The sequence below is a fragment of the Brachycentrus maculatus genome, unplaced genomic scaffold (assembly GCF_059751285.1).
Source record: "Brachycentrus maculatus isolate JH-2025_06_01 unplaced genomic scaffold, ASM5975128v1 h1tg000050l, whole genome shotgun sequence".
In the NCBI taxonomy this organism is placed as follows: domain Eukaryota; kingdom Metazoa; phylum Arthropoda; class Insecta; order Trichoptera; family Brachycentridae; genus Brachycentrus; species Brachycentrus maculatus.
This window is the reverse complement of record NW_028280804.1, coordinates 3,566,570-3,593,030: the sequence shown is the minus strand read 5'-3', so window position 1 is coordinate 3,593,030 and position 26,461 is coordinate 3,566,570. Positions and strand designations below refer to the sequence as shown.

Here is a 26,461-nt window from a genome sequence, read left to right as displayed (position 1 = left end):
TATATATATTTATATTTATATATATATATATATATATATATATATATATATAATATATATATATATATATATATATATATATATATATATATATATATATATATATAAATATTTATATATATATATATATATAAATATATATATATATATATATATATATAAATATATATATATATATATATATATATATATATATATATATTATATATATATATATATATATATAAATATATATATATATATATATATATATTTATATATATTTATATATATAAATATATTTATATATATATATATATATATATATATATATATATATATATATATATATATATATATATATATATATATATATATATATATATATGTATATATACATTTATGGCATAAGTCTGTGTAATTTTGTTCGAGTGCTCTTTCAAAAAGCATTTCATTAAAATATTTATTAAAAATTTCACAGCTCACTACGCTAAATATTTCAGCATCAAAAATTCTATCTTGTATATTTTACACTTGGCTATCCAGCGCGTACGGGATAATATAATATGTATGAAGAAATGACACATTTCTCTCAAATGAACACCTTTTCACCATTTTGAGAAAAATCTTTTCTTTTTCTTGAGAAATATCTGTGTTTAGAATCTCAAAATCACACCACCGCATTGCGGCCGTGTCACATTTTATTCCATTTATCCGAATATAATGAAAGAAAAAAATGTAGCCACCGAATACGGATTCCTTTATACGATATTATTTCTACATTATATAAAAATGTTTTATACGCTTATCTAAGTTTGTGTTTATTTATGTTAGGGCTGCATCGCACGAGTTACGCTTTTGACGTCCGATAAATTTAATTTTGTCGAAATTATGTCATCATATTTGTCGTACGTAGTGAAGTGGTTAGCATACGAGTTCCTGGGTTTGATAGGTGAGGGGCTTAAAAAAAATAAAAGTTTTTTTTTTCTGAAATATTATCCTGTCTAAAACACATTACTCAGCATCCTTTTACTCGTAAGTGGAGAAGCAAAGATTAATGAACAAGTATAATATTTGGGCATACTCAAAATGTGGTGAATAAAATAATCAGTCAAATTAAAAGCTGATAAAAAAAAATTAAAATCATGTTTTCAGGCGTCTCGAAATATGTCAAAATAATTCGTCATTAGGATATCTCGCATACATTTAATAAGAGTCTCTGCTCAATAAAAACTTTCTCTATTCAACCATAGATGGCTGTTATGAATTCAATGATGAAGCGTCATGAAATTGATGATATATATATGAGTTTCAAAAATTTGAGTAGTGTGGTTGTCAATCATAGGTAGAATTAAGTATAAATGTACACGTATGTAATGTGATCACTTAACCAGGCTACGACAGGTGATAAGCCCTGTACATACCCAGACTTCCATCCATTCGTCTCTGTTGAGATGTCAGAATGAAAGTTACTTGTTTCATAAGTACCCATATTATTACAGTACAAGAAATTTTTAATATGGTTTTAAAATCTCCTTTTCCTAAAAAGAACTCTGGTAAGATATTTTACCCAAATTAAAATCATAAAACTAAAAAAAGGACGGTGATCAGTATTCAACTCCATGATATATATCAAGTACAGGTGTATGGAACATTTAGTTTGAGAATTCCCTAGAGTCTGGCTTTTATAAAAATGCCGTACTCGTTATTTTGTAATATAAATCTAATTATTATCAAAATCTAATAAAAAACATGTGCTAGGTGACTCTAAAACAATAGTCATAAGAAATATTTTGTGTACAAAGACAGTGGCAAAGAAGGCAAAAGGTCTAATAGAAAAATTCAATTTATTATATTTACCTTTTGTATCTAAACCTACTCATATTTAATGAAATTCATACTTTAAGATATACGAGAACAAAAACGAATTACGACAAAAGTTGAACGTAAGTTAAATAATTGTTTAAGCGTTTTTTTTTGACATTTCTTGTTGGAACACCATTTTAATCATTTCATCATTTAGATATAAAAAGTAAATTTATTTTTATTTATTAAATTGATTAGTTTGTCACTGTCATTTAATAACGATAATGGATCGACTATTTACATTAAATGTTTTTATTTGTTTTATTCAACACTGAAAATGAATAATTAGTTTTTTAATTACTTAATCAATCGAATTCAGGTTTCTATAATTGTTTATAAATTTTTATGTATTGTTCTTTCAAACAGACAAAAGTTACATAAATTGTCAAGCTAATATGTACTTAGCCTTTAAAATAATTAATTTATTAATAAATAATAGTAATCGATTGTGTTATTTTTCTGGAAAACGAAAAAAAGAGACTTATGATTTTTTCATGAATTTTTTTGAAAAATATAAATGTATTTTACGTTAAATAAATCATAAATTATCACACAAAAGTATCCCATATCTCAGAAGAAGGGTTGAGAAACAATATTTTATGAATATAATTTAGTCAAATAAATCTACGTGACCAAAGGCTATTGACGACTTAACCCATAAAAGTAAAGGAGGGGCCAAGAAATAAAAGTGTGGCATTCTATCCGTTCTATCTATCCATTTTAATTAACCGTATGTTTAAAGTAATAGTGATAGTAATATATAATGTGTATTTTTTTCAGGATCCGGTCTGAAAATTCTTCAACCGCTGAAAATTCCCCAAAGCCAATATACGCCTGTGAATCAAACATAACACCCCTTTTCCTGAAAGTTGGAGGTGAGTTATTAACTGTGGTTGTTAATATATATTATAAACACAACTTAGTTTAGAAAATATTGTTTGTAAAATGAAATATCTTTTGCGCGTCTTTCATACACTCGTAACGATTAAAATACACAAAAAAAATCACATTATTTGTTTACGTCAATTGTATTTACTATGAACTTGCACCTGTTTTAAGTTTTACAAAATGTAATTTAAATTATCAGCAAAATGGTGGTCGTTACAGTGTTTAAAGTAATTACTTGAACCAGCCAATTATCGACCGTACACCTTGTTAATACCCAAATCTTGACATTTTAAATGGCAAAATTCAAAATCTGTAGACTTTGTTACTTCATTAAAAACACGTTTTATTAATTCCAATACTAGATTGCACTCTACGAATTTCCACAGAAAGCTTTAAATGCTAAAGCTTTAAATGTGAAAACGTAAAATACAATGTAAAGTTGCTACTTTGTAATCCTAATCCGCGTGTAATGAGTTTTATGGAATTTATTATCAGAATACGGCCTTATTCCATTGCAATATCCCGGGTGAATACCGGACATTTTATTTCGCGTCACAGGTTTTCAGCTGAATTTATTTCCGCTATCTGCCGACAGGGCTATTAATGTACGAAAATGTACAAAGCCGTAAAGATTTCTCCCCACATCCACTGCAATATTACATTGTTACGTGATGCCGTTTGTGTGCTAAAGTACTTAAAGCAGGGTTGAGAAAACCACAGTTTATATTATTTTTTTGACATCTCAACATACATAGATGAAGAAGAGAATTCTAGACATTCATGAGGCTTACAACCGACACAGGCCAGTTTAAGTAATCACTTTACAACCACACCACTCAAATTTTTGGAATTTCTGTATATTTGATCCAATTTCGAAACACTGTACTTGAATCACATCTCAAAAACTTCACTAGAGATATCTATTGGTGAAATGAAGACTTTTTTTAATTGAGCATAAACTTATTCATTTGTATGCGAGGTCTGAATCTTGGATTATAATCACATATACGAGAAACGCAAGAAAATATCATTTTTATTTAATTATTTTAGCTTAACATGGTTTTAGTTATAATAAATAAATAAAAAATCGTGTAAATAAATTCACAGAGGATGAATGAAGTAAAGTGATTTCAAGATGGTGTAATTATTTCCTTTCCATTTTTTAAATGCATTTCTATAATCAACTATTTTTCTTCTTTCACATCTTTTTCACATCTCTTCCGGACTCTATATTAATAATATTTAACACTTTAAACATTCCCTCTTAGTTTAATTTGTAATATGCAATGAAAACAGCAGGAATATGTCACTTTCCTTCTTAATGTCCAACAAATTGTGATTACGTTAATTTAGGAATTCACTTAGTCATCCATTTTCGCTTAAAGTAATAGAATAAATTTAATTCCTACAAAAGTGACCCTGAATCTCCAAGTTAAAATAATGCACAATCACATATTATATAAACGATGGACAAAACTGTTAGTGACACGTATATATCTGGATTCATGATTATCTTTTTTTTATTAAAAACATGTAAACTGAGAACAATGATAATTGAAATACTTAAAATGATTCCCTTGTTGTCATTAAAACACAATTGTGCATTATCTTATTAATATACCTGAAATAATTAAAAGGGTCTTAAATTCGGTAAATAAACAAGTCATTATTTTTTCCATAACAACTGCAAAACTGACGTTGCCGGCTCGATTTCCTTCAATTGCAAAATGAATTCTAGAAAGGTATATTTTTATTCGGTCTTAGTTTTTGTATTTTATTTTTTATATCTTCCTTTCTTATCCTCACTTCTCACTGTCCTACCTTGAAATAAACCTCTTAAACTAGAAATATCACAATTTATTTAAACATTTAAAAAAATATTTATTATATAATAAATTTAAAAAATAAATAAAATTTAAATTTAGAATATTATATTCTTGATATTAAATTTCAACATATATTTTGATGTTAATAATAAAAATAAACGTTGTGTTTTATCGCTTTTTCTACTATTATGACAAAAATAAATAAGAACTGTTTGTCTGTTTTCTATTTTTTTTTTATTCTTACCTATTTGTCTGGCCATGTTTTTCTCTTTTCTTTCATATCATTATTTTACCATTAATCATGAAGTAAACAAATATCCCAAAGCTTATTGTATCGGGCGCTTTACTTGGCTCACACATTTTCTTCTTTCTAAACAAAAATGAATGGATCCACCTTCATTCATTTTTTCTTGGAATTTTCTATACTAAAATATTATCTACGTAAGAATAACATCTCATATTTATTAATTAAATTTTGTTATTGTGTTATTATGTTTTATCAATGTGAATATGATCATTGAAAAAAATACTTTTTTTCTAAATCTACCGTGTAAATAAAAAATTCCTTACAAATTCTAAGTATTTTCCGCTCTTTGAAACTCTTTTAATAGAATTTATGTTTTTTTTTAATGTTAAATTTTTAACTATGATTTTTTAAATATAAATATTATACCTTTTGAAACAAAAATATATTATTTCTGAAGCCACCGTACCTAAATTTTTTTTCTTCCAAATTCCATGTATTTTCCGAGCTTTTAAAACATTTTTTTTTTAAATTTAATTTAGGTAAAAAAAAATCATTTAAAGATAATTTTGCCAATTTGATTTCTTGAATATGAATATGTCTTTCGAAACAAAATATATTTTATCTGAAGCTACCGTATCTAAAAAAAAATCTTCATAATTTCATGTATTTTACACATTTTGAAAACATTTTTTTATTTAATTTGGGTACAAAAATATTTTTTGATTAAAAATATACCAACATAATTATGATTGTTTGTTGTAAAAGATGAATGTGATATCTTTTACAACAAACATGTATAATTTTGAAACTATCGTATCAGGAAAATTTATTTTACGACCTTTGAAAATATTTTTATGTTAAATTTGTTTGTGTACAAAAAATATTTATTATTTATAAAAGATATAACAATATGATTACAATTTCTTAATATAAATTTGATATCTTTTGAAACAAACGTGCATTAATTCTTTTATCCGCCTCCGTGGTGTAATGGTTATCGTGTTTAGCTACCGTGCTGGAGATCTAGGGTTCGATTTCCAGGGGGGGAAGAGTAAAAAAAATATAAGGAATTTTACACTCTTATATTTATTATATATTACCCTGGACTGGTCTCAGAAGCGCAGGAGTGCCTTGCCTTCATGTGAATGACGATTTAGATAACACTGCATCAAAACGAGTCAGTGCCCTATGCACCATTGTGTGCGGATAAGGGTAAGAAGAATTATTTCGGATGCTACAATATCAAGATTTTTTTATTCATTTTATATACTGTACGCACTTTCATTTTATTTTTTTCAATTCGATTCGTATAAAAAAAATATATGTATATATATTTAAAGGTATAACATAAGTTTAAAGATTTCCAAAAATTAATGTTATGCCTTTTGAAACATACCTTTATTATTACTAAAGCTACCGTATCAAGATTTTTTCCTTACAAATTCCACGTATTATACGCACTTTTAAAACTCTTTTTTAATACAATTTGTGTGTATAAAATATTTCTACTTCAGCGGAATACGCGACGTATGTGATTACATTATTTTTATGTTATTCAAAACGCTTGCCTGTTTGGAGGAGATAAAAACGAGCGTGTATTACATAGGGAAACATGAATAATGGTAAGGGTTTATTATTTTATTCAAATGCTCCCAATACGCAAACTCCACGCGACGTTTATATCCGTAACAAAGCTCAATTTAACCATACATAAAATTACTTTTTGTATTTGCGGGGAATAAAAAGGAAGTGGTTATAATATTTCCCTTCTTTTTAATAAGCAACACGTGACACGAGGTTTCTTCTTCTTCCTTGCTCCATCCTAACTTAAAGTCTTCGTAGACTGTCAGCTTTCCTCGTCGTCAACAGAGGTCCTTGTAGGTCCTTAGATCACATACAACATCAAAAGTGTGTGCCGCAGCATACTGGTGTACTGTGGTAATTAGTTGGTATGCCGCGGAAAAAAGTGTAGTTTTTTTAAGATAATAACCTTATAAACAATTGCTCCAAATTTTGATCGCCTACGCTCGGTTAAACGGGCTCACACCTCGCATTTAACAGATAAAATATGTTATATTTGTTTTCGCTTTATATTAATTTTTATAAAATGTCAATATTGATTAAACTTGTGTACCTCAAAAAAGTGTACGAAATTGTACCTAAAAATTGTAATTTCATTAATTGATTCGGCAGTCACTTTGTGGTAATATCCACCCATTTTTATTTTAGTTTTACCGGATGTACGGTATTTGAAAATGGTGCAGAATACATCAAAACACGTGTCACAATAGTTTTTAAAAAATATAAATATTGGGTTGATGCAAAAGTAATGACCGTTTTTTATGATCCCAGGTAAAAAATTTTTTTTCAAAAATCATGAATAGTATCTTCTTTTTTTATGATTCCATTGTATAAAGGATGCTTTCCCTCTACTTTCTATTCAGTTTTGGCCTGGCCAGAGTACAGTAATAACCCCTTGTATTTTTTCAAACTGTCGTTCGATAAAGTGCATTTACGTCATTGTTTACTTTATGAATTCCGTAAAGACAGTACAGCGAGTGTGGCAACCAAAAACATTTGTGAAGTGTATGGAGCAGATGTCATCAAAATTTGACAGGTACGAAGATGGTTTGCAAAATTCCGATCTGGAGATTTTTCACTCATTGATAAACCACGTACCGGGCGGCCATTGAAGTCTGATGACGACGAATTAAAAGTCATAATTGACACCAATCCACGTCTAACCATCAGGGAGATTGTGTCAATGATGGGAGTTAACCAAACAATCGCATTAAGATATTTGAAGCGTATGGAAATGGTTTCGCGGTACGACGTTTGGATACCTCATCAATTGTCGGCTGCCAATTTATTGGATCGTGTTTCAACGCGCGTTGCTTTGAGTGCGAGACAAAAACATGAACCTTTTTTGCATCGTTTGGTAACGGGAGATGAGAAATGGGTCGTGTACAACAACGTGACAAGAAAAAGACATTGGACTATACCTGGACAAGCCCCATTAACAACTTCGAAGGCCGGAACCCATAAAAAAAGTTATACTTTGTGTTTGGTGGAATAATAAGGGTATTGTGTATTTTAAACTCTTGGAACACGATAAGACAAGTACAGCAGAACGATATTGTCAGCAATTATCCAAATTGAACATGGTCCTTCAAAAGGATAGACCAGAATCGGTAAACAGAAAAGGGGCAGTGTTTCATCACGACAACGCGCGACCACATGTGGCTATGATGACCCAACACAAGCTAAATGAGTTAAATTGGGATGTTATCAAGCATCCACTGTATTTTCCAGATCTTGCTCTTTCTGATTTTTATTTATTCCGATCACTGCAAAAAAATTTAAATGATGAAAAAAATTATTCAATAGAGCAGGTAAAAACATCCCTTACTTCATTTTTCGCATTAAAATCCACGGAATTTTATACTACTGGTATTAATAAGTTGAAAGAAAGATGGGAGAAGGTCATAAGAACTGATGGAAATTATACAATTTATTAAATAACTAATACACAAGAAAAAAAATTAAAAAAAAAATATATGTAAAAAACGGTCAAAACTTTTGCATCAACCCAATAGTTGTATTTACCAAGTAAAACTAAAATTTTTAATAAATACAATTGTTTGAAAACAAATTGACAGTAAACTACACAACTGAGAAACAATAGTCGCTGATTCGATTCCCACAAATTGAAAAACATAATTGCTTAGATTTTTTTTAGTACATTCTTTATCCTTGAATAAGCCAAGCTTCTACTGGAAAGACCTTCACAATGCGAGATATTCCTTAAAAATATTTTTTCTGTATGTTTTTTCTAACGTGTTTAATGTTCATTTCTAATTTAGTGTTCGACGAATTCTCGGAAAAATTCCTTTCTACGCCTAAGTGTTCCTTCCCTTTAAATGATAATCAATCACTTTGCTACTAGTCCGCGTTACTTTAGTTATTTTCACACACGTCTATAAGATTTACAGACCCTGAAAAAAAAACTACACTTACTCACACCTTCCCTTATACCGTTAGTTCTTAAGAGAGAAATTGGTTCTTTTTTATCAGGGTTGTCAAAAATACTATGCATGCCAAAAAATGGCATGATAGAGATCATCGCTTGCATTAGGAAGAAAAAAATGTTTTTTATTTCCTTTTGAAAATTTCATTTAATTGCAGTGAAAAAAAATTAAAACCTATTTTTTTATTGTATATCATTTAATTTTTAATCCTTTCCGAACCTAATGCTGTATATTGCACTGCATTGTATCAAAGCAGTGCTAACTTGATCATTAATAATTGTACATGAAGGCAAGTTGATCAACTCTATGTCTCAGTTACCAAACCAGGGCGATACGCATTCAAAAAATACTAAACGAAATGAAATAAAAATATTTTGATCCCCTTTATAAGTGGCCAGATATTCCATGTATATGTACCCAATAAATGTGATGCTGGGTTCCGATAATAGGGCCATTTTTGCAGTCTAAATGCTTTGGCACAGTTTTTTTTTTCATTTTAAGTGCTTAATTAACAGGAGCTTAATTTATTACCATAGCGCCTGAAGATGCCCCTGTAACTATGGCCTAAATATCGAGGGATTAGGGTTTAAAATATAATGATTAACTTAAAAATGTATTACTTATATGAAAATCGAAATTCATCGTTCATTTTTTTTTAATTGAATAAAACTCAAATTAAAAGGTAATAAAGTCACAAAAATATCGAAATGAGTATATTTGATTTGGATGATAAAGAGACTTCAAAAAATTGGGTTGTATGAACACTAGTATACAATTAAATTTAAATTTAAAGCACTTACTTTGTGATTTTCCATTTTATAATTAAAATGTAACTTTGTTTTAAAATCACTTAGTGATATTAAAACAAAGTTACTGGTGTGTAACCCTGAGTGTCCTAATCAGTGCCGTTCGTCTCGTTTTCCTATCTTCTATTCCTCCTTTATTACATTTCCCAAACGGCTCTAAGAACATCATATTGAGCCCCTTGACTATACGTCATTAGTATCCCATCAAATATATTCTACTCAAGTATCTAAAAATATAGATATATGATCACATTGCTTTCCCCTAAATTGCGATTGAGTCAACACCGCGTCGATCCAGTGCGACGCCTACCATGCACCATTAAGAGGAGCAAAGACGAATAGCTCATATAAAAATTATCGATAAATGGGCATTTTCTACCATATATAAAAAAACAATCTTTATTCGATTTATATTAAAGTTAACACTATATCGATTCGATTCGATGCCTTGTGCACTACTGGAGAGCAAAGATGAGGCGTTATTAAAAAAATAGCCATCCAATAGGCATTTCCACTAGATAACAACAACAACAACAATAAAAAACAAGTCTTTATTTCATTAATATTAGAATAAACACAACATTGGTTCAATGTGATAGCCTGGGCACTTAATGAGATCAAATAAAGGGCCTTTTAAAAAAGTGTCCGATCAATTTTCCGCTAGGTAACAAAAAAAAACAATTCTTTATTATATTAATTTTATATATAGTTAGCATTACATCGATTTAATGCGTTGTCTTGTGCACTATTTGAGAGCTAAGAGGCCATACAAAAAAGAACCCGATTATGGGTGTTTTCCACCAGATAAAAAAAAACAATTCTTAAATAAAAATAAGTAAAATTACATCAATCCAATGAAAAGCTCTGTGAACTGCTTTTTTATAATATTTTTTTATTTGCCTAAAAAAATTCTTCTTGCGTACTATGAACAAGGATTTATGTGCAATTGACTGCAATATATCTTGAAAATGATAGTAAATGTGTGTAGTAAATAATAAATGAAAAAGGGATATCCCTAAAAAACAATACAATATATACAATGTATTCAATATCACATATCAATCAAGATTTGTCACATAGTTCATTTATTAATCTCATTAGTCTTGTTAACTACTAGGGAACAGATAACAGCCCTTACAAATAAATTTCCTTTTTCATTTAAAAAGTATGTAGGTTTATTTTTTACAGCCATGTTCGCGTTCATAAATGATATTTCAAAGCTCGTTATGTAATAAAATGAAATAAACGATCTGCGCAGTAGTTCTCACTCAACCTTTTTAAACACAACACTCGAATGAATTTTATTTGTGTGAACAAGTGCGCAATTTGGGTGATTAATTTCCACAGTTACGCCAGAAGGTTCCTTAGTATCTCTACCGGAGCCTCACCCGTTCTGACAGCTTAAGTACCTGACGATAGATGTCTCTAGAGACATAATAATCTCACTCTTAATTATGAGAATACGGCAAATTTTCTGTGGGCGATTGTCTGCCGTAATGTAAAAATATAGCTACGCAATTCAGTTTCGTTGTGACGCAAATTTTATAACCGACTAGCTGTAGCCTGCCACGCGTTGACTATGACTAAGTTTGGTTCAATGTAAAAAAAGGACATGGAAAGCACACATTACAAATATCGCTCACTCCTTTCAACAACGTCTTATATATCAAAAATCGTCAATTTTCGGTTGTGCGTGTTTTTGGAATTCCCAGAAAATGTACTATATCCCAGCAAAAGTGGCATTTTTTAACATAATATTTACCCGCTACAGAGCAGAAAGTGTTGTTTTTGCATTTTGAAGAAAAGGTATTGTTTAATTATTTTTTTAAATAAACTAAATATTTTTCAAATGGAGAAAAAACCTTCAGTTTTTACCTTAAAAGATCTGTTGCACAGTAAAAAGTTCAATAAGTGGCTTGATATTTATTTTTAATACATTTGATTATATTTTTAAATATTAAAAACGATCTCCTGAAAAATCAAGTTTTTTGATTTATGACGTTGTTGAAAGAAAATTTTATTATAGTTTTAATAAACCCTACGAATCAATAACCAAATCCGGAACCACAAAAGATGCAATTTTTTCTCGTTATGTTGAAAATATCGAATCACGGACATATATCTCATATTTTAGTTTTCACAAACCATTATTTCACAAACACAATATAAGTGTTATCAATTGAAGCACCAATCAATGTAAATAAAATATTGATTTAACAGAATAGTGTTTATGCAAAAAATAATATTATAAAATAATATTCTGTCCGCCTCTGTAGTGTAATGGTCAGCACGCTCGGCTACCGTTCTGGAGGTCCCGGGTTCGATTCCCAGGGGGGTCAAATAAATATAAGTGATTTTTTCACTGTAATATTTATTCAATATTACCCTGGACTGGTACCTGAAGCGGAGGGCTGATCACCTTTCCTTCGTGTATAAACGATCAAGATAACACTGTGTTCATATGTAGCAGTGCCCTATGCACCATTGGGGTGCGGATAAGGGTTTTATTATTTTTTTTTTTGAGCTGCTCTCTCTCTCTCTCTCTCACACACATTAAATATCTCTTATCCTTTATTTTTAAGGAGTTTTTTTATTCTATCACGTGTACGCTCAATTTTTCCTTCACTTGAACCATTCATTTTTAATTAACACTTACATTGTGTATTGCCACACTGTGAATGTGCTCATTTTTAAGCAAATGGTGTCTACAATTGCGCAGTAATTAAGTCTTTGAATAATACTGACCGATTTAATTAACTTTACATCGACACAGTAGCCTATTTAATGAATAATTGTGTATTACAGTAGACTATTTAATTGACTGAATCATGAACAAAGGGGGTCTGTTGAAAAAATGGTCAACAAATAAATACCAAGTATCTATATAACATTAAAAGAGAGACGGTATTTTTTGAAATGTAGAAGGTAAGAACCGTGCAATACAAGGATTTATATTATAATTTTATATTTATATAATATGTCATGCTATTAGAAGCAAGATTATAGAACTATATATAGTAATCGGAAAATTATTTATTAATTGTACGACAAAGTAAAATTACAATAAGTTAAATTCCAAAATCACAAATGTACTTCACACCAAAAACTTTCTCAACACAATTAAAAATGGTGGTAATAATATCTTTATTTTTTTTATTTCAGTTTTACTTATTTTTACCACTTTTTCTTAAAATATATTTTGACACTTGTTCCGTATCATTTTTGGGTTTTTAAAAATGACGCGGAATGCATCGAAACAAGTTTTACAATAGATTTTAAGAAATAGTGGTATTTAATTTTTTACCGAGTAAAACTTTTGTTTTAAGTGTATTATTTCTCACGAGAAAGTTTTTTTTAATATACAGTGGATTGGGTTTTCCCAACAAATTACATTTTATATTATATCGAAGTAGAAACAAATCAAATAACAAATAACTTGGTTTGTTTCTGCTTCCATGTAATATAAAATGTAATTATTATTTTAAGTGGGTATAAAAAATAAAAATATAACCATCTTTACCGTCAGCAAGTCTTCTAGCGATATTTTATTATTCGCTTACTCGAACTTTTACAGCAAGCGGCTACTTGCTTGCGAGCTTTATCTAAAGCCTAGTCTACATTGGTTGATTTAGTAGTAGATTGAGTACTATCTCGTTATTTACATGAAGTAAGCAGTGAATGTAGAAAACTTGGGATCGTAGCGGGCAATAAAGAATGGATAACAAACGTTGAATGGTGCTCCTTATTTCCTCGAAAAATCTTTACTTGGGTATTTTGCAGTATTGTATGCTAAGCACACTCGTCTTTGTCACTCTCATGTAATTTTCATACAAGTATTAACAGTTTTTTTAATAACTGAACATACTCTTTTTAGTTTACAATAACAGCGTCTCTTTTTAACTTCATTACAATTTATAGAACAACGACATAGATAATGTTTTTTTTAAACTCTCCTTAGATTCGTCATTCACACATGATACACTTTTTTATCTCTTCATTTGCCACTGAAAAATAAAGATATTAATAAATAATTGCCTTCTCAACTATCACTCTCAAAATGTAAAATTCAGGTTCGATTCTTGAGGGGAGTGTTATTCTTAATATTATTATGGAAAAAAATCTTTATTCGTTTATCATTGACTTCATACAAATGATATATGTACATAAGCAGGCCTATTGCTTAGAACAAACATCTTTCAACCAACCAAACATGTAATAATACACTGGACTAGTAGTACAACATTTTGAGTGTGTCCAAATACTTGTTCACAAAATCTGGATTATCTCCAATTACAGGAGTTATTTTCATATTATTTTTTGACATCTCATCAAAGATGAAGAAGAATATGGAAGTCTGGGCATTTACGGGGCTGATGACCGTCATAGGCTGGTTTAAGTGATCACTTTACACACGTGTAACATTTACCAATTCTACCCATTATTGACAACCACACTACTCAAATTCTTGGAAGTTCTATATATATGAACCAATTTAGAAACCTTGTTCTTGAATCACTAGAACTTCACTAGAGGCATCTATTGGTGAGATGTAAAGAAGCTTTTTACTAAGCAGAAACTCTTATATTAGTATGTGAGATCCGAATCCTGGATTATAATCATACACATGAGAAACGCCAGAAAATACCATTTTCATTTTTATTACTAAGCTTATAATTTGACCAGATAATTTATTTACACCATTATGAGTGTAGTAGTAGTACGTTAAGTATAGGAAAACATTGCCTTTAAGTTTTGTATGTTTTTTTCCTTTTTTATTTACTGTACAAAATATATGTTCGTTGGCGGGCTTATTATTAACGGGCAGTATCTTTTAACTAATCAAAGACAGCCTTATACTTTTAAAGGCATCTGAAACTTTAGGACAAATAATTTATGTACATAAGTATAAACGGAAAAATATTTAAAATATATAATAAGTTAAAACAGCCTTGATCCAGTGTGGTGCCCTTTACACCATTAGCGTATAAAAAATAAAATATGAAGTAGAAAATACTGAAAATGTGTACTCGATAACTCTTCAAAAACTTTGAAAGTAAGTTGAAACGAAAAGTAATCTGGTGTGTAGGTACTACTACCAAATCTACCGATGTAAACTAGCCTTAACTCTCTCAACTAACCATCGATTTGATATTATTTTAGACGATATGATTTTATAAACTCGTGTAATAACAGCGGTATTGTATTCAGCAGAGACCCGCACAAAACAGAATAGTCTGCATTATATCCTCACTACTCTATCTAGCTTGAGATTCAATTTGAAGAGAGGGATTACAGAGAGAGCCGAGGAAGAAACAACCGCGGAACTATTTTACTTTGCATTGCATTGAAAACAAACAAATAGCGGGCTCACAAAGGGTTCGCGAACAAATGCCTTGTATTTCAGAAGGCAGGAAGCGAACTTGTACTTTTTATTCTGAAGTCATTGCACTCCGAAAAACATAATTGCCTTTGGCCAGCTGGTTTTCTTGTTGGACTTACGTATTTATCATGTCTACTTTTCTTTAGAACTGTACGAGGGCGCTCAACCTTTTTTTGAAGCGGGAGCTACGTTTTAAAATGAAATTGGCTCTCGAGCGATCCCTAATACGATTCTTATACGGTTTTGTCAACAGTATCATAGATATCTGATATAATTACGAGAAAACTACGATTTTCCTAAAGTTTTCGCAAATAGACCAATCAGACTTGGCTTGACCGGTTCAGGATCCTTGGTTTATGGTAGTTTAATGAAGAAATTATATATATACTGTTAAATCTTTATTATATTAAATTCTTCTTTGTGTTAACGAATGATGACTTTTTTTACATTAGGAATAATTATCTTTACATTATTTTGTCCATGACAGAATTATAAGAAACGCTCTGATTTTTATCTCAATTTTTATTTTTTGAGATTCATTCACTATACCTAAGGGCTTAATATACAATAAATCACAAATTAATTTTCTTTAAACCCAGGTAACATTTGACGTAATTGAAGCTGTTGCTTAAAATACTGATTTTAATTAAATATTTAATAAGTATTAAAGGGAGTTTCTTTCAGAAAATAAATTTGAAAGAACTTTTATTACAATCAACTCTAAACAAATTATTAGCAGTACCAAAATCTTCTGATTTTTCGACAAAACGAGTTAAGATTAAATTTTTTGTTACTGTAAGTGTAAAGGATTGTAAGGAATCTTTATTAGATAGTAATGAATGATTTTCCAATTTAATTTAAAAGTACAAGAAATTATTAAAAATGTGATACAATAATTATTTTGAGTCCGACCACAAATTTAAATAATGTAGGTACTTTTCAATGACATCATAAATAAAATTCAATGGCTTCCGAACGAATTCAAAAATACGTTAAGTAAAATCTTGATTCAATGTCCCTGAAAAAGTACAATGGTGGTCATTGAAATTATTTATCGTAGGCAGATTGGCGAATTTCCAATTAGAGACGTCTTAAAAATTTCAAAAGAAAACATTTTAAAGAACAGTAATTTTAATTTAATTAGACGTTCGCCGCTGGCTGGGCTACTATCATAATATGCTAATATCTGTAGGAGTAAAAATCCAAGAATTTAACCCAAGCCCCAGAGGAGAGCGATAAAAAATAAATATTTTTCTTGCTTTACGAAACAGATCTTCTTTTCCCCATTTTGTAACTTCAAAGAGTATCGTTCAAAAAGTTTGAAAAGGAATTCCTCGGTTAAATGTCCCAGGGTGGCGATGAATATGTCAAACTACACCTAACTTTTTACCTACATTATTTGGCAACAAAAACATCTCATGAAACTGAACACTGAAAACTGATTTTACCTTTCACCCTTATTTCACAAAATCTACCCCTCATCATTTTGATATCGATAAACTTTTTTTTTATTCATTCAAATGTGTTTTTTGGATCGTTTTTTTTTAATAGAAGTCTGAATGTTTTAAGGGAGTATGACCTGTTATAGACTGGTTTTATTTTAATATTTTTTTGTCATTTATATTTTCACGAAAGCATGTGTATTTGCGATCATGAAGTACATACATCTTTCGCTCGATTATAAAAAAAATTTAAAGAAAAGTTTTGTGGTATTTTTTTTTTTTGACATTATTTGACATCCCAACATAGATGAAGAAGAATATGGAAGTCTTAATATTAAAAGGGAGTTTGATAGGCTGGTTTTATTTTTACATTTTTCGACATGTGTATTTGCTCAAAATCATGTGTATTTGCGGTCATGAACTATGTCTTTAGCACAAATATCAAAAATTTAAACGAAATAAGTAGGTACATTTTACATTCAAATTTGTAATTTTAATAGACAGGTACAATCTTTATTAAAAATATGAATGAATTTGAATTAAAAAAATGGATTATGCAAATATCAAAAGTTTTAACAAAAATGGTAGGTGCCTTCTGCGTTCAAAATTATAACTGGAATCTGTAGGTACGTTATATTAATAAATAAAAAATACTGTTAAAGGTGGTAACAATCTTTTTTATCTGAAATAGGTAAGTACCTCCTGCATCGTACTGTGTCCATTATGTATCAACCCCAGGCTAGGAATGAATCGCAGTATTTTTGGAAGAACACATAGAATCGCTGTCCTAATTGATCTAAAGGTTGACTGTAAAAATAATAATTTCATAAATTATCCAAACTCAAATTTAAAAATTATTTTATGATTACGCATACTATTTTCGTTCACACACTATCCTTTACTTTTATTTAAATTTATTCCAGTTTATATTACATATTATCAAAATGTAACGTTTATTTTATTTAAGAATCAAATTTCTTTACCCTGAAGTTTACGAAAATATTTTTTTTCTTCCACCTTCTGTCATTCATTTGGTGTATATTGTTATAAATGATAATAATATCGTGTCATTCTACTAGACAATTTAGGGGTTATGATAAAAATTTGGAGGGGAATAGCATTTGAAATTCAAATCGCATAATGGCTTTGCGGGTCGAGATAGAATAAACAAAAGAATAAGGAGTTATCGCTTTCGCTTTCCCGCGTTTTTGCAGCGCGAAATGAAAACGTTAAATTATTCTTTTATTTTCGCAAACATGAGAACGGGAATGGACATTTTTTTTCGATAAGAACACTGCAGTGGTATTTTTCTAACCTAGAAACCTAAATTTATCTTCACGTGTAAATGTGAAATTTCATAGAAATAAATATGCATAGAAAAATTCATTTAAATTAATTAATATTCAAATGAAATTTTGTTTTAAAATCATTAAAATGATTTTAAAACAAAGTTACATGTTAATTATAAAATGGAAAATCACAAAGTTAGTGCTTCAAATACAAATTATATTAAATTAATTATGTGCAAGGAAATTGATTTGCTGATGAATATTGACATATTCTAAGTAATGGTTTTTGAAAGGTATGAATGTTGATCTGGTTGTAAAAAAGTAATTAATGGGGAATTTCGGAACAGGTAAATGATTTTGTGTGTGTGGATTGTATGTTTTTTAACGGACGGAAAGATTCATAAAGATATAGAAAAGATAGTGAATGCTAGGAGTGACTGGTGCGCTGAAAACAGTCACAGCAAATAAAAACCAATCAGTGTAAGCTAGACTGGCAGTTCACAACGGTGTCCTGATTCCAATCAAATGTATGGATATGAATCAAGGAGTTGGCAAAAGATGGATAAAATCTGACAGAATCTTGTCGAAATGCGATCCCTCCGATAAGTATGCGGCAAACCGATGTATTATAGATGCTCAAATGGTCATGTGAAGAATCGGTACAAGGCTGAGATAAGCATTATAGATTAAATTATAAGAAGTGTGTTGAAATATTTTGGACATCTGTAACAAATTACTGAAGACAGAACAATATAACAAATTTATGAGGCGAATGTAGTTGGATATAAAAGCAGAAGAAGGCCGAGGCAAATTTGGCATGTTCGAGTATTTAAAATACTTGTAAGTAATGCTATGGTTGTGACGTGTAGTATAGTTTGCATGCTAGTGTGGTGATTGTCCTGACAGAGAGACGGGTACGTCTCGAAACTCGTATACAAAAATCTCGGTAAGTAGTTTCATACAAATTTTATGAACCTACATATTTGTGAAGTAAATAAATAATCGATTCTCGTATAGTCACTTTATGTTCCAGGTTAAAGATTTATCGTCTGTGATATAATTTGATATCCCGTTTAGTAATATATCGATACTGTTTTCATTATTAATTTTGTCATATTGAAAAGCCGCCCGGAAAGCTTACATTGAAACATGGTGTAATAGCTTTCCCGGTATAATATTACGTATTATTAAACGTCTACCTACCTATTATTAATACCGCCGAGCTTGTGTCCTTACAAAAGCATGCTTGCGGTGGATGTTTTCCACGAAATTCGGCAATATTATCGGATGATAGATATTCTGGAAGTCACGAACTATCGGAAATTTTATTCAGAAATTCTCTGCGAGCGCATGACAACGGGACTTGACAAATGTTTGTGCTGTAATCAATCAACTATAATTGGCGATGTTCATTGTTGGCTTCATGAGTTATTTTAGTTGTTAATTAATGTAGTGTTATTGACTGGACACACAAACGAATAACAATTTAACAATTCATATATAAAAATATACATACATGAAAGGGTACTTTAAAACAGCTGGGATGATATTACAAACGTGTTAACAACGTAGTGTAAATGCCTTTAAAAACAAAAATAAAATTATTGCATTATACCACTTTCTTAAGTTTATTAACGTAAAGTGTCGGGTCGTAGTCCCTTGGTTAGTGTCGTGGACTGTTGAGTCATAATTTCTGGGTTTGAACCCACTCTACAACAATTTAATACCTATTTTTAAATAATGAGCCGCTTGGGCTCACAGAAATAGAAAGAAATAGAAGTATTTTTGTAAATAATAAAAAACACAATTTTTTCTCTTAAAAAAATTGTTTCGAGAACTACAAATGTTCTCATAAACAAATGTGTTCTACTATACCGGTTGATAACAGCATCTGCCTTACTTGCTGTCATAGGCTGGTTCAAGTGATCACTCTTTTCCTTATATGTAAATATATATATATATATATATATATATATATATATATATATATATATATATATATATATATATATATATATATATATATATATATATATATATATATATATATATATATATATATATATATATATATATATATATATATATATATATATATATATATATATATATACTCAATTTTCGAAAGTTGCATATTTTATACCTTCATTCTCATGTTAGTTCTCGGTACCATCTTTGGTTGATTTGAGTGAGTTATTTCTTATTATTTAGCTACCATATTGTTCTTCATCTTTGAGATGTCAATATAAATAACTAATAAGTGAACAAACCCAGATTTGTGAACAAAGAATTGGATACACGCTCAAAATATACCCATTTGTGAAATTATCATTGTTTTTACTGGATCACATACGGCATAATGTTAAATAGTTATTATTTCAGCTCAACAGTTTCTCATATTTTTTTCGTATATAAATATTGTTATAAGAATGAAATATGCTCTCGATCTACAAAAAATCTAGTCAGCAGTTCTGCCAAACAAAATATGTAATTTAATAATATTCCATCTAGTATTGCCTTCAAACTAAATACGGCGTGGTTTCAGCTACTCATTTCCCAATCAATATTAATAATAATAATAAGTGATAAAAGGAAACTGTTACCAAAATCGTTCATAAACAATTTAAACATTTTGAGTAAATCCAAATACTTGTTCACAAATCTGGATTATCTCCAATTATAGGAGTTATTTTTCAAATTATTTTGACATTTCATCAAAGAAGAATATGGATGTCTGGGCATTTACGAGGCTGACGAACGTCATAGGCTGGTTAAAGTTTTCACTTTCTCCGCTTAGTAGTTTTTTTTCTTATATTTTTATTGACATCTCAACATGGATGAAGAAGAACATGGCAGTCTTGGCATTTACAGGGCTTATGACCGTCATCATCTTGTAAGCCTATGACTTTATACGCCCATGATGGGTATAATCCCTGAAAATACTCAGACTTCTATATTTGAATTCATCGATGTTGAGATGTCAATACAAACGTTTAAAAAAATACCAAAAAAAGATAAAACACACTCAAAATGTTGTAAATAAATTAACTGGTTAAATTTTAGGCAAAAATAATAAAAACGATATTTTCTGGCGTTTCTTACGCATGTGATTATAATCCAGGATTCGGATCTCACATACTAATAAAAGAGTTTCTGCTCAATAAAAAGTTTCATTCCATCTCACCAATAGATGTCTCTAGCGAAGTTCTTGTGATTCATGTATAGTGTTTTGAAATTGGTTCATATATACATATATAGAACTTCCAAGAATTTGAGTAGTGTGGTTGTCAATAATTAGTAGAATTGGTAAATGTTACACGTGTGTAAAGTGATCACTTAACAAAGCGTATGACGGTCGTAAACCCAGTAAACGCCCAGACTTCCATATTCTTCTTCATCTTTGTTGAGACGTCAGTAAAAAAGTATTTTTTTAAACACAATTGTAAAGTACTTGAAAGGTTTTCACGTAGTACCGAGCGACTCATTTTTATTTAATTTATACGATGTGCTATTTTAAAAACTGGGAAAAATTGCTGCGATTTGTATTACACCCTTATTACCTGAAAGGTTGCTGCCAACCCTTATCCAAATTGAACAAGATTATTTTAGATGATTTATTATAATATTTGTAATATGTACCGTATTATGTAGTTTATGGAAATCCAGGATAAAATTATCCCGGATAAGAGAGTTACTTACCTTCGGGCTGTTGAGATGATTTACGTAGGTCTATAGGAATAGAAAAAAAACTATTAGATACCTACATAAGTTATATTTTCTCATCCCTTTTGATTTGTCGAACTGAATTACCCCTGGCAAATCATAGATAACTTATTAAATTATATATTAACATAAAGACGGATAAATAATAATTATTTTTTACATTGCTTTGGCATTCACATTTAGATATAGCACGACTTAATTACAAATAAAATACCTGTTTTTTTTTACCACATGAGTAAAATATTTTGTTTCGACTAGTTTCCGAAGCTACAGATACTTTCACCTAAAAGTATGTATGTATCTTAATAATAGTAATTTTTTTAAATAGAACCAAAAGAACACCGAAGAAAAACTTGGCATGATTAAGTATGTCAACTACTTGAAAACGGTCACAACAGATGTCAGAATAATCGGCGAGTATGGATGAGGAGATAAATGAATGTGAAAGACGCGAAGAGTGTTGTGACGTTCTATTCTCTCCGTCTACCCCTGCAGGGAAGCAGCTTAATGGTCAGCTAGTTAGTTAGTTAGGTATATGATAAATTGTGTGCACACAAAATTCAAGTGATGAGGATCACATCATATATGGCGAAACGTGCCTAGTACCGGAGTTGTAAAAATGTTTTTTTTTGTACTTAATTAAATAATTTTATATTAAGGAGGTCGGTATTAGGCGTCATGTCCGTTTTAAGATACTTATGTATATATATTCAATATTTTATGTTCAGGCCTAGCCTATTACATTTCCTGCTATTTTGCTGACGACTAGAAAATATTGTATAAGCTTTTATTACTATTCCCAATGCTTGCGGAGTATATTCCATCGCTTGTAGAGTATTTCTATTGCTTGAACAGTATTGTTCGTTTGAGCCGGGCTTAACTTGTTATTTATTTTACCAGCGAAAACGATTTTCCGTTCAAGCGAGCACCAGCTCCGAATGCAGCCAAATGAACTACCGTACGTGTATTAAGGTCGCATGCACACTGTACACTAATGCAGTATTTCTTTTTACTACCAATTTATATGTTCTAGGTTATTTATGTTAAGTTGATTGAGGATTAAAATATATTTGTACCCAGCCACGCGTTGCTTTGGCTCAGTCTGGTTAAATGGAAAAGAAAGCCAGTAGTAACAAATTACTGTTCAAATTACTGGTAAATAAAAAAATTATGAATATTTTTTTCAGGTAGGGCTCAAGTATGAGAATAATCTAGGAATTGAACCTCGCATACGAAAGGAAATACTTTACAAACTCTCTACTTTACAAAAAATCCTCATTCCATCATAGATGGCTGGTGTGAACTCACACATACTGCGTTGCGAGTTTGATCAATGTATTTAGAAAGTTCAAAATCTTGAGTAGTGTGGTTGTGAATCCTGAGTAGAATTAATGAATATTGCACGTGTGTAAAGTGATCACTTAACCAAGCCTATGACGGTCGACGGTAAGCCTTGTATATGACCAAACTTCCATTTTCTCCAACTTACGTGGAATATTGTGGATGAGTATCATCGTTGAACAATAAACTAGACAAAATATCGAAATCTTCTAGTACACAACCATGATACACGATTTACACACAACGAAGGTTTGATAGTCCCAAGAATTAACAATTAATATGATAGTCGAACACTGCAATATATCGTTCCAAACATTTTTAATTTGTTGCCGACGGATGTTAGAGGTCAAAATAAAATATGGAACAAAGGCAAAATAAAGGAATGGGTAAATGATCAAGAGTTAATTCTATGAAAACTGTAAAATAGTTTATATTCTTCATTTTCTCTCCCTTTTTTGTGTGTATATTAGGTTAAAATGTATAAAATAAAAACATTTTGAGTGTGTCCAAATACTTGTTCACAAAAGCTGGATTATCTCCAATTACAGGAGTCATTTTCATATTATTTTTGACATCTCATCAAAGATGAAGAAGAATATGGAAGTCTGGGCATTAAATTATTTACATCTCACCAATAGATGTCTCTAGTGAAGTTCTAGTGATTCAAGAATAAGGTTTCAAAATTGGTTCATATATATATAGAACTTCCGAGAATTTTGAGTAGTGTGGTTGTCCATAATGGGTAGAATTGGTGAATGTTACACGTTTGTAAAGTGATCACTTAAACCAGCTTATGACAGTCGTCAGCCCCGTAAATAACCAGACTCCCATTTTCTTTTTCATCTTTGATGAGATGCCAAAAAATAATATAGATAATATAAATATTTTAAAATATTTTTGATATATTTAAAATTGCTCTTTAAATAAACGTATACTATTAATGTAAATAATAAAAAAATAATAATAAATAATTAAATAAATCCATATTAAAATGTCAAAAATAATGTCTACTTATATAGTTCTTAGTTATTAAGTATATAAATAAAAATTAACTCAGTTTAGGTATTTTAATTTAATAATAATCTGTTTTTGTAGACGCCTAGAAAAGGGTGGTGATCTATGTCCAACCGCACGTTAAGTAAAGAAAAAATATTTTTGATCTGTTCTCTGCATGTATACCTCAAAAAGCACAGGTATAAGTTTTATTGTGAAGTGAAAAATATTTCCAGGTGAAATTGGGCAAAGGAAAGCTACAAGGCATCCGTCAATCATCCCTCTGACAATGCTTTTTTAGAACCCACTTGTTATTTTGTATGTCTGCAAAATTATTGTAACTCAATAGTGTTTTCAGCTGACTTTACATTCAAATAAACATACCCCTCATTTAATAAATCCCTTAATGAAGCTATCATCATTTATCTTTAATATAAATATATTAATCTTAAGACCCAAATCTCAAGCTTGTCTCGAGCGCTCTAATCAGAATGCGTTCAGCCGCGCTCAGGGCTGGTCGTATGTTTTTATTATATTATAACCCTTATCCGCACCCAATGGTGCATAGGTCACTGCATCGAATTGACGCAGTGTTATCTTGATCATTACTTACATGAAGGCAAGGTGATCACTCTTGCGCTTCAGGAACCAGTCCAGGGTAATATTAAATAAATATTACAGTGTAAAATCACTAATATTTATTTTCACCCCCCCTGGGAATCGAACCCGGGACCTCCAGTACGGTAGCTAAACACGCTGACCATTACACCACGGAGGCGGACAATTTTTTTATAATGTGTATTGGGTATTTGTTTGTTTTTTAAGAATATATAAAGGTAAATATTTTTTCTTACCTTTCAATGACATTTTTTCAATGTAAAAACGGTATTTTAAGAAAATAATTAATTATGTGAAATGTTACATTGATTTAGACAAAATTAAATGACGACATAACGAATACTGGGCCTTATGGATTTGGTAGATCTGAACAGTAGTATTTTTTTAAGTTCTTTCAGACTCTCATAACGAATGTGAAAACCTCGTGATTACAAGGTTTTCTCTTTCATAATAAAAGTGAAAACCTTATAACCATGAACTTAATAAAAAAAATCCCCTTAAATATATATTACTAACGTTATTTCCAACATTTAGAATAGCAATGCTCCGATTAATCGTAATATATCTTATTCAGTTCAGTACAAAACACAGAAAATTGGATTACATATAATACTTTCTTTAATAAGATGTAATCCGGCCTTTTCCGACGCAGAGACGTTTCCTTCTCAGGGGCTCACAACTATACCGCAACTTTACCCCAGATCGCATTCATGCAATTTTTTCTTTTTCTTCAATTTAAATTCTTTTGCATTACATGACATAAATTCAAATACAAATTAAATTAAATATAAATATAAATACGAAAAAAGATCCCTCAAAGGCATGGCCTGTGTGTGGGTATACAATATAATTTAGTCATAGTAAAGGGTATAAGGGTATAGGTATTATAAGTAGAACTAGAATAATAGTGTTAATATAAAATACTTAAAAAAATACAAAAAAAGACCATCATAAAACAATTTTTTTTTAAATAAAATTAAAAACTTCAAAATATAAAAAAGATGAAAAAGTAAAAAGTTAGCAAGCATGTACTACAAGAAAATGGAGCTTAAATTTGTCTCTTCAATTAATGATCTAATCAGGAATTATTTTCTTTATACGACTTCTTACTAGTCTAAGAGAACTGGTAGCTTTATTCTAGCTTTGTGTCTTTTAACATAAAAATACATACATCCTTTTAACGGGTAAGTAAAAAATACAACTAAAAGTTAATTTTGTCCGCCTCCGTAGTGCTATGGGCAACGCGCTCGGCTACCGTGTATTAGGTCCCCAGTTCGATTCCCAGGAGGGGTCGAATAAATATAAGCTATTTTTAACTCTAATAGTTTTTCAATAATACCCTGGGCTGGTGCCTGAAACGGAGGGCTGATCACCCTTCCTTCATGTGTTGACGATTAAGATATAACTGCGTTAATATGGTGCAGTGTCCTATGCACCATCGGGTGTGGATAGGGTTTGAAAAGGATAAAGTTAACTTTTGTTTTTTTTTTTAAAGATATTTATCTCATACCATTTGAAACTTTAAAAGAGCATCGCATCAATTTAGTTTTACTAATTTTCCGAACTAAATTTAATCCCTTATCTTTGAGACTTCGGGTTTTCAAATTGCCAATTGAACAGCCAAAGTAAAGCGGAAATAGCCGAAATCCACAAAACCAGGAAACCGACTTTACCAAATCACAAGTTTGGAGAGGTCTTTGATCGACGCGCAGTTTTTACCCTAAGAAAAACATTGGCTTCTTAACTATGGAATAAATTGTCTTACTAGTAGAAGTACATAAGCTTCAATCCAACACCTCTTTTTGCTTAATTTCTTTATTTGTTTTCATACAACAAGCACTTTTTATAATATGTTATTTGTTTTACGCATTAAATGTGTCATGTATAATATTATTTTATATTTTAATTTAATAAAATTTATAATACTCTAAACACGTCAGAATTAATCCACTTTTTATACTTGTTAATATGGAAGTAAAACTCGAAATTGAAATAATGTATGCTAATTACATAAATATTTATAATTTTCCTTAGA

The 26,461-nt window shown here is 30.0% G+C and overlaps 1 protein-coding gene across 2 annotated transcripts in view; it reads left to right on the top strand.

Moving 5' to 3' along the window:
- The first annotated feature begins 2,629 nt into the window (after nucleotides 1–2,629).
- LOC148312127 (cell adhesion molecule Dscam2-like) overlaps nucleotides 2,630–26,461 on the top strand; it is a 65,522-nt gene continuing 41,690 nt past the window's right edge. For both annotated transcript variants that reach the window (XM_088277938.1, XM_088277939.1), the window contains exon 1: nucleotides 2,630–2,720. The gene's annotated coding sequence lies outside the window, so the exon portion shown is untranslated. The remainder of the gene's footprint in view (nucleotides 2,721–26,461) is intronic.